The 10,641-nt window shown below is 27.7% G+C and overlaps 1 long non-coding RNA gene across 1 annotated transcript; it reads right to left on the bottom strand.

Annotated features, from left to right (window-relative positions):
• Positions 1–4,087: 4,087 nt before the first annotated feature.
• LOC147802945 (uncharacterized) lies at positions 4,088–8,216 on the bottom strand. The gene is made up of 2 exons (XR_015429875.1): positions 8,077–8,216; positions 4,088–4,236 (listed from the first exon to the last, which is right to left on the bottom strand). It is a non-coding gene; the product is annotated as an uncharacterized LOC147802945 (long non-coding RNA).
• Positions 8,217–10,641: the final 2,425 nt, after the last annotated feature.

Genomic DNA, 10,641 nt, shown 5'->3' with positions numbered 1-10,641 from the left:
AAAATATAATCATAGCGGGTTACTCTTTTATCCCTACGCAACATCTTCCTATCGCAATATCTCTCAATAGTGTCGCGATAATTCTTATCTTGATTAGCTGACCTCTCAGAAACACTAGCAATCGTAATTGGGAGTAATTTTTTCTTAAGCATTTTTAATTTCTTCTTTTCTCTGTGCGTTACGTGAAACATGGCTTCGAGTTCGAGACGTTGAGAAAATTTTCCCTGGTGATTTTGTTACATATCCGGAAAATATAGTGTTATATATATATATATATATATATATATATATATAGTGTTGTTAAAAATTGCTCGAGGAACATTATCGACTATGTTAGCCAACTTTATCTTACGTAATTTGGCATGAAACTCTGACACCAGGACAAATCGTTGGTTCATCATAAGGTTTGTGTGTAGTGTCTTAATGATCTACGCTTATGGCTCTGAGGATGGAAGACTGTCTTACGATTTGGAATTCCAATGACATCGAGGGAGCCTAAATACCACTTTCATGATTGTTATTTTTGTTCCTACCATGTTCGTGGGTATAACAGGAAAAATAGAAGGCTAATTTCTTATCCAGATAACATTCCATTGACCATACACTCCATTCCTCACGGACCTGATGTGCCTTTGTCTCCAACTCAATTGCCCGTCATCTGTTCAGAGTATTCGGACTCGGAACATCCTGAAGTACAAGGTTCCGATATAGAATATAAATCACCTGTAGCCGGTTCACATCAGCCCCTTCTCCCAGATTGAATTTAATTATCTGCATAATGATCTGGGCCTTTCGAAAGAGGCAGTTGAATAATTTTTGGCTCCAAACTGAAAGATAAAACCTTCCTGACCAAGGAACATCTTGTTGGTACAAGGATTGAGAAAAATAATTTATTAAGTACTTTGATGAAGAGCAGAAACATTGTTCTGATGTTCTGGATTGATGAATAAATTTAATGTCATTTACGATAAAGATTACTGGAGGCTGTTTATAGCTATGGCAAGACTCAACATTGGGTAAAAAAAATGGCCTGAAAGACGAAATCTTGATCCAAGAATATTATTCAAAACAGCTAATTTGATACAAAAAAGTATTGTTACCCCCTCTAAGTATACAATTAGGTGTAATGAAGCAGTTTCCCAGTGCTGTTCAAAGAGATGGTGATTGTTTCAAATAACTGTGCAAAACATTTCCATAGGGCGTTTCTTCTAAAAACTGATGTAAAAGTTTAAACTAAATGAAAATATTGTTCTTTTTTAACCAGATGCGACTTGTGCTATCTGGCAAAAGTGTTTTTCATTTATTTTAACCTAAAAATATCAGCCAGTAGCTCAAACATTAGTTTACTTTCCCAAGACTCTATTTTATATAGATCGAAATAAAGACTGCAGTTACCGAATAGTACATGCACAATTTATTGCAATTTAAGAGCATTCATTTCCAAATAGGATTTTAGTGAAAACGTCGATATCGATTTTACAAAAAAAAAAAAAAAAAAACGTGATGGGGAAAAATAAAAATTATTTTCGGAATCAGCACAGGAAATAACATATAAATCAACAATAACTCCTCTTGCATATTTAAAAAAAACTTCAATTTTGCAGGCTTGTGTAATCATTATTCCATTGGTCAATAGTTTCAGATTTTATATAAAATTTATCAACATCAAATATAATAGCATATTTAGCATTTTTGTCAAGATTGATTGCGATATTATTATAAATATAGCTTGAATTATTATCTTTACATTCTATGACAAGCTAGCAGTATATTTCATAAACATTAAGTATCATTTAATTATGAGCTCAATAAAATAGACCATTTTATTACTGAATCAATTGTTGGAGAAAATCTAACTCAGTGGAGGTTTTTTTGTAAGAACTTATTTAAATTTACTGAAGAAGGAGAGAAAACCAACGATACATTTCTAGCCGATTACACCCTTATGCATCTGAAACGCAAACATTCGATTTGAAACTTTCGCACTTATTCGATTGCTGTTCGAGCTTTACCTGAAATTTTAATTCAACTGTAACATTACGTCTCAAACGAACTTGAAGGGTTACCCCTCAACGAAGCTTGTCAGTAACAATCAAAGGCAAAGGATTACTCCCAGTAAAAATTTAAAACAAGATCAACAGTCTTATATAACTGAAAAAAATTCAATCGAACTAGTGCATTGCTCTCGATTTTTTTGAAAAAAAGTGTTCTTTTCCTGGTATCAGAAATAGTAAATAATTGTTTAAACAAACTCAGAAACTTTCCCATTAAACAGCAAAACATTTGAAATTTAGGTGCTTTCCAAAAGAGTTAGTTTTATTTTTTTATTTAACAATTCTGTGTGTTATTTTTGTAAATCTTGCTTTTTTTTCCTAACTAAATGGTCTTCTGTCAAAGTATTTCCACTTGTTCTTCTTTTCAAAAACAAAATACATCGATTTTATTTTATTCCCATCCTTCTTCTTATTTTTCTTCTTTAGTTGGTGCCTTTTCTTTACGACTTTAAGTGAAATATCAGAACAAAATATCCTATACTCCACTGCCTATCTTTGAATTCTTTTTTTTCGTGTATGAAAGGTGTATCAAAAATATAAACTCTTGAAAACATAAAATGTTAAAATGCTTTATCTATCTATCTATCTATCTATCTATCTATCTATCTATCTATCTCTATATATATATATATATATATATATATATATATATATATATATATATATATATATATATATATATATATATATATATATATATATATATATATATATCCCATGCAGCAGAGATAAGTATTAATTACGTGAAAATAACGTTAAAATGCCACAAGGTTTAGAGCAAAAAAACGTTTATTTAAAACGTTTTATTTCCGTTTCGAGTGGTAGTCTCGAATTAGGTAAAAAAGCGTTTATATTTGGGCTGTTTTTAACGTAAAAATGACGGATTTTTGCCGTTATTTTGACTAAGGTGAATTTCGTAACCAATTTTTAACGTTTTTTTCACCAAACTATTTACGTATATTTTTGGTTCTATAAATTCGTTATTTTCACCAAGAATATTTACGTGTTTTTAACGCTTATTTTTATTAAAATAACGTACATTTTACGTTATTTTAACTAAAATACAAACGTATTTTATCCATACTATTTACGTATTATTAACGCTTATTTTGAGCTTTATTTACGCATTATTAACGCTTATATATCAATATTTTTAACGCTTATTTTCAGCTAGGTGAATTGATAAATTTTTAGCGAAAATTTAACTAAATTTATTTCAATTTATCGTAATTTTAACCGAATTGTTAACAATAGCATATTTTAAGTTTTTTTTTTTTAACTAAGAAGGAAAGAAACCATTCCGTATTTTAATGTTTACGCCGCACTAATTACACTAAAAAATATAGCATTTACTTTTTATTTAAAAAAAAACTTTTCTTTTCGAACTAAAACAACGGAAAATAGCCGATATTCATGTTTTTTTTTAGAATCCTAGAAAAAGCTTTTGTTTTTAATCTCACACTTTCTGTAAATTTTTACAATTCAAATTATAACTCAACGAATATGGAATGCAAATCTTTCTACCTCTTCACAGCAGCATACTAGTTTATTTATGAAGTTTCATGTCCCTCAGGAATTTTTTACATTTTTCATTCCTAAAAGTTTGTAATATAAAGAATTGGTAGAAGAAAAAATTACTCAATACTTACATGATTTTCCAAACCCATATGGAAAAAAAATATTTTTTTTTTTAGTTTAAATTAATAATTAAGAAATCTACTGCTGTCCTGAAGTCCATGTTTCCAAATTGCTTGCTGGAAATTATATACTCTTCTAGAATGCTTTTGGGTTCATTATTTTTTTTTAAATGCATATATTTTAATTTTTAGCTTGAAAAATTTGACTAAAATTTACTTTAACACACACACGAAGTAAAAAAAAAAAAAAAAAATATTAACCAAATTTACCATTTGATTTGTTTACTTACTAAAATTACAATTTTTCTAAGTCTTATGCTCGTAAAACTAAAATTTTCAATCCAGAAGAGCAGTTAACTAAATAATTTTAAATACAGAAAAAAACATTAAATCAAATAAGATTTATTAAGTTTTATTTATTTTACAACTATCATACAATATATTTACAATATATAGATTTACAATTATAACACATCGCCACAGATCTGAAACATTCATAACTTCTTCCATCCCGCTGTTACTATCACCTCTTCACTGCAATGTTCCTGGAAAACAAATAAATATTTTAGCATATGAAAAAAAAATATACCGGACAATAATATTAAATTGTTACAACTAACAGTAGATTTCTAAAACGAAGCAATACTGACTAGATAAAATACAGTTAAATAAAAAATTTTAAAAAAATATTAAAAGTGTTTATTATTTTCATGGAATTTCTACTAAGTATATATCGATTGAGTACATCCAAATACTTAGATATAAGAAAATCTATTTTACAAATTTTAGTCACATATTACACAACAAAATTACATACATATACAGCACAAATCTGAATTAGAATATTTCATAATTTTTTTTTATCCTAACTAAATCTTACATTGAAGCCAGCAGTAAGTTATAAACAAAACATAAAATTATTTTTCGTGTGGCTTTGAGGAGAACTCCTCCAGAGTTTTAGTCTGGTGCTGTTGGCTGCTTTGGTAACAAGTAAGAGCACATTTCTAATAGGGGAACAATGAAGGAATAAAGGTGTCAATTGGTTTACCCACGCTGACCTAAAATCAAGACAAAACTATTCACAAAACACTCCTATTTGAAATTACTTTTTCTCATAACCGCAGTACTTGCCACGACATGTGCCCATTGTCAGCTAAAGTACTCCTAAAAGCTGCCCTATACTTTCTGTTTATTTACTTATCATCAGAATTTTATTTTCCTCTCTCATTCTTTTCATTTTTTTATTGCTCCTTGGCTGCAATTTTCATTTCTCTTCAGAATATTTTGCAAGAACTTTGTAGTTCAGAAACACAATTCGATTAGTTTCAGTTACGTAATTTTTAATTTCTCATTTATTAAAACAGTAAAAATACTATGCCTTTTAACACTAACAGTATCATTAATATACAAAAGGAGTAATTTTAACAAATTCAGTAATTTGTTAAACTATATATTATTTAGTTCAAGTGAAGAATTACATTTTATAATTGCCTCTGTTAAAGCTTTTTTAAACAAAAAATGGTTATTTTGAAAATTCTTTAATTTCTGTAAAATCGCTGCTAAAACGTAACACTTTACTCCAAAATACAGTAGAAAGCTGTTTGGTGATATAGAAATTCATTTCCACAACGGAATTCTTAGTAATGGTGGGAAAAATAGGAAGGGTGGGAAAAATAGGTTCTGTGTTCCTTGACCCTAGTGTGTTACAATCAGGTTGCTTGGGGGCAGTAAAAACTTTATTTGTTTAAACCACTTAAAAAGGACTGGATAAAAAAATTTCAAAAAAAAAAAACTTCACACACAAAACACAGTTTTTGGAGAAATATTTTAATAAATATTTCTTCGAAAAATGTGATTAAATGAAAGGAACACAATGGTGTTAGTTAATTGTAGCAACATGACAGAATGTTTGGAGTAATGCAGTATAGCAATTTTGGACTATAAAAACAATTCGGAGGAACAACCTTAAACTTAAAATTGTTTCAAAAAATAATAATTTTATGCTTGGAACTAATTAGAAATTATCTTTTTTAATGCTGCATATATATATATATATATATATATATATGAGCAAAACAAAATTACCAACTTTCCACACCCTTGCAAAAAAATAAAATAAAAATTTTTTTGAACAAGTATAGAGCAGATATATCAAAATTTTTTTAAACTTATTTAAAGATGTGAAAACAAATATATATTTTTTTGTCAAACTGTAATTCATATAGTTTGTAGTAGTGATAATTTTCATTGCATGAACTACTTAACTTACAAGTTTTCTGCAATATTAGACATTTAACGTAAATTTTACTTAATAGTTTTTGTTAAAATAAAAAGTTGGAACATAAGTATGCTAAATGTATACAGTAAAATGCAAGAAAATATAATAAATTAATGAAAACTAGTCAGTCTAACTCTTTTAGAGAAAAGTAAGCATTTTTTGCAACCTTGATATACACAATGAATCGTGTTTCAAAGCATTTTAATCATTAATACTTCAACACCAAATAATAAACACAAAAACATTCACTTGGAAAAATAAGATATTTCAATAAAAGATGTTTTCAAACAGTATGAAATCAAAAATTTTTTCATTTAATGTAAGCATAATAATATAGTGCAGAAGTTATTGAAAAAAAAAAAACTTCATAAAAATAAAGTGACAATATCATAGACAGATATATCATATAAATAGAAAATATCATATGTATAGTCATAGATATAAAATCATTGATTAAAGTTAACAATATTGAAAGTTCAATTTCTAATATGCGGAATTGTAGAAAACTGCAGATGTACACAAAAAAAAAATATATATATATATATAAACATATATACAATTGGCTTATTTTAATTAAAACAAGGATAATTTGAAATCTTGTGGCAGAATGTTTTTGAGCTATCTGCGACTAAACTCTCCAGCACTAAGATCTAATTGCAAAATACTTTTAATACAAACAAACATATATGTTGCTAATTTAAAATGGCAAATATGCTGTGTTAACAAAAAATAATAATAATGATTTTCTTAATTTAACACGAAATAATTTTTTTTTTTAATATTATGGGTGATATTCTCACATTTTGTTGGTAGGAAGACACACACTTTATTAGCTTCTTCGCATTTTGTAAATAATCATCACAATAAAAAAATATTAAATATCATGAAATCCGTAGTAGCAATTGCCCCCCCCCCCAAAAAAAAAATATATGATGTAATTACGTAAATTGGACTCCTCAAAAGCGTGTTACACTTTGAAATTAGGTTGTAATAAATAATATCGTATAAAAAATATCTGATTTAAAATTTAAGGAGAAATCAACATCTATAACTTCTAAAAATTCAATAGAATTTTAAAAAAAAAAAATAGATAGCCTTAAAAAATAGATACTCAAATGCTCGATTCGAGTTTTCCATATTGTTTAAATATATCAAGATGGTTAAGAACCAAATGAAAATCAATATCAATAACTGCCGAAAATAGTATCAAAACATTACGTCGATTTATGATACTATCGGTGAAAATTGAGCGTGTCAAAAACTGATTATCTAAATGCATGATTCAAATATTGCATGTTCAAATATTTCTGTAAAAAAGAAAAGTAATATTTTCTTCTTTTCAAGAGAAAAATCTTTCTGCAAGAGATCTGTAAAATTTTGCAACAATGTCGCCGTTTCGCTGCGATTCTGCCACGGAGATTTGAAATACTGAGCAATATGCATAAATCTTAATTCCCCGAGAATTTCTAATTGATGTTGTTTATTCATTTTATAATTCATTTTAATGTTTGCCAAATGTTTGGTTTGAGTAGCCTTAGCCTTTGAGGGATTCATCAATCTGCATAATCGCTGAAGAATTCTCAAAAGCAAAATAGAAGTTTCAGAATTTGTTTGAACTTATGGAGGACTATGAATAAAAAGACTAATTTAATGCAGATAAAACACATTTTTTTTTTAAGTGTCAGTGAAATAAAACATTGGAACAGCAAAAATAGTGGTGGTAAAAACAGTAACAGTTTACCATTCTACTTGATACTAACGATGAAACTTACACTAGAAACTTCTATTATAAATTAGTTGAATAGTGCAAAGGCTGATGATTGTGCATGAAATAATTAGGATTCTACAGTACATGGAAAATATATTTACAATATATGATAATTCATTTTAAGAGACAAATTTTTGAGTACTTTTATTTGTTGTTATTGAAGCATGGGCAGCCTATGTAAACAATGTTTAATTACTTTTTTTAATATCAGCAAAAGTAATCTGAAATAATTTTTAACAATTGATTTGATCATGTTTATAATTTCACGAATTTTTTTACCCATTTTTAAGCACAAGAAAAAAGGAAACAATTCAAATACAGTTATTTCTTTAGACATACTTAATTCAGGTACCTTCAAATGAGACTTGATGGAGGTTCATTCTCAAAGCTAGATCCTTTTCAAAGATCTTCCTCAGAAGTACATCAATAGATTATGAAAAAGAAAATTCATTCAGTTAATACGTTCAAAAACATAGAAATAATTCAAACATATTTTGTTTTGTTTATACGGGCACATTTATTATTCAGAACTAGAGAAGTAAGGAGTAATGGTTTGGCAGAATGTTAGCTAAAAAAAATGGTGAAATGCAGAATATATTTTTATAGCAATATTTTAAAAAAAAAAAAATTCATTAATAAATATTTTTTACGAATAAATAAGTTTATTTATTATTGGAAATTACTCCATGCTTATCTATATTAGTGGAATGGGCTAAAGGAAAAACAAAAAACTAAACCAGAAATACTTAATAAAGTTATGAAGTAAAATAGAAAGAGAAAAAAAAATTATCATAATTGTTACAACAAAACTTCCATGCTAAGAATAATATTTTTTGTAAAGCAGTATCCATAAAGCAACATTAACTAAAATATAATCTATTAGAAATATGTTATTAAAATGCTGTGTTATCTTAAAAATGCTAAAAAAAACAAAAGATTATATACAAATGTAAAACAGAAAAATCTATTTTAATTCTCAAAATGAAATTTTAAAGCTTTACATCTCAGTCTTTCCAATTATCATATTTTCCTGATAAGAATAAAGACAATAGAAACATTCTTAATTACTGTGTCATACAGTTAATAAAAACAAAGTTTTTTAGAAATGTAAAAAGCTAGGTAAAAACCAAGACAAAAATTGTTTAAAAGAAAAATTTAGCAATAAAAATTTCAATTGAACTTTTTCACCTAGCAAGGGTCTGTCTAGGTTTTTCTGATAGGTACCTATTTTATGAAAATTTAGACATAATTTGTGAAAAATTAAAAACTACATTAAAAAAATCAACACAAAAATATGGATTTATCGTTTCTTAAGGAATACAAAAATAAAATTATAAGAAAAAGTATTTTGTGAAACTAATGTTTTTTCTAAAGTTGAATTTGTGAAGGTACAGCTAAACAGTAGTAAATTTGGCCTTGACAGACCTCTGCCTAGGCATATTTTTAGAATACAGTGACTATAAAAGAATTAAAAAAGTTTTAAACAGCAATGTAAATTTAAATAAAAGCTTGAATAAGAATAATTCTAAAGATAATTTAATATTGAAAATTACTGCAATTATTTTCCATATCGTTTTAGCTGATAAATTTCAAAAACTGTTTCAAAAATAAGAAGAAAAATTTTCAGTAAATGTTCAACTGGGTGTTTTTTTTTCTTTTTAAAGATATCATGTTGCAAAATAAATAGTCAAACAACTATTTTGTCCATGTGAGATTTTCTCTTGCAATAGCTTGTTAAAATGATACTTCCACGACATTTTGGTTGAAGAACCATCTGCTATAGACTCTTGTAAAATTTACACCAATCAAGCGTGTTTAACCCTTGGTTCTTTAAAAAGGTAAAGTTAAAAGAAAATGCCACTACTCAACTTTTTTAAAAATGCAACAACTAATAGTTTTTATACTTTATAAGACAATAGTAGGTAAGTAGATAAGACAGCTCAAATTAATAACAATATGATAGGACTGTTTCACACATAACACTTGTCTCGTCTCATTTGCTAATAAAAATGCCATCTCGTACTGAGTAGGCAAAACAGTAAGAAAAATGCCCGTATCATGATCTGCCGGTGAATAATCACTATATCTTCTAAGCAACTTCCACGCAGCAACCAGGAGGAACTAAAAAAAATTAACGAACGGAGATCAACTTGAAGAGTATAACTCGTAGCTACCTTTCGCACACCTTTACATATTCTTTTAAAAAGTTAGCAGTTAGAAATCTATTTGGTGCCTGGACGATAGCAGTTGGCATAACTGCTCACAATACAGAAGTAACCCTAATAGGGAATTAAAAGTTTAATGAGTATTTCTATGTTGTTACCTATGGATAAATATTTATAAACTTCCAGCGGTCCACGAAAAATTAAGAAAATATCTCAGAATGGGACTAACTCAGAGAATATAAGTTGAAGCAACCCTCAGGAAAACTTCTACATACTTCTTTTAAAAATTTTTGCAAAGTACAAAATATATATATATTTTTTTTTGTTTCAACATTTTTAGTTGGCACAATCTAGTTCAAATAGGGATTATTTGATTCATAAAATCAGGGGAGATCTCTATAAAAGGAACAATGGCAGAATAATCAGCACGTCTTGGCAACTTCTGGTATCGGAGAAACTGAAAGAAAGTTAAAAAATCACAGAAAGGGACCAACTCGAAAGATATAACTCGTAACCATTTGGCAAACATTCATGTTTTTTTCAAAAAAATTTCAAGTTTATATCTATTTGGTAGCTTGGCTATTGTAGTTAGTGTGACAGGTTAATATATGGAAATATCCCCTAAAATTAGTGAAACAGAAAAATTTACATTATAAATCTAGCTAAAATTCTTTTCCACTCCGGAAAATTAGTTTATCATCACCTGTGGCAGAATAATCAACAGGTCTTGGTAACTTCC

This window comes from Parasteatoda tepidariorum, chromosome 10 (assembly GCF_982258835.1).
Source record: "Parasteatoda tepidariorum strain Cologne lab strain chromosome 10, Ptep-v5.0, whole genome shotgun sequence".
NCBI classification, from domain to species: Eukaryota; Metazoa; Arthropoda; class Arachnida; order Araneae; family Theridiidae; genus Parasteatoda; species Parasteatoda tepidariorum.
The sequence above is the reverse complement of the archived record's forward strand: the minus strand, read 5'-3'. Positions and strand labels throughout refer to the sequence as shown.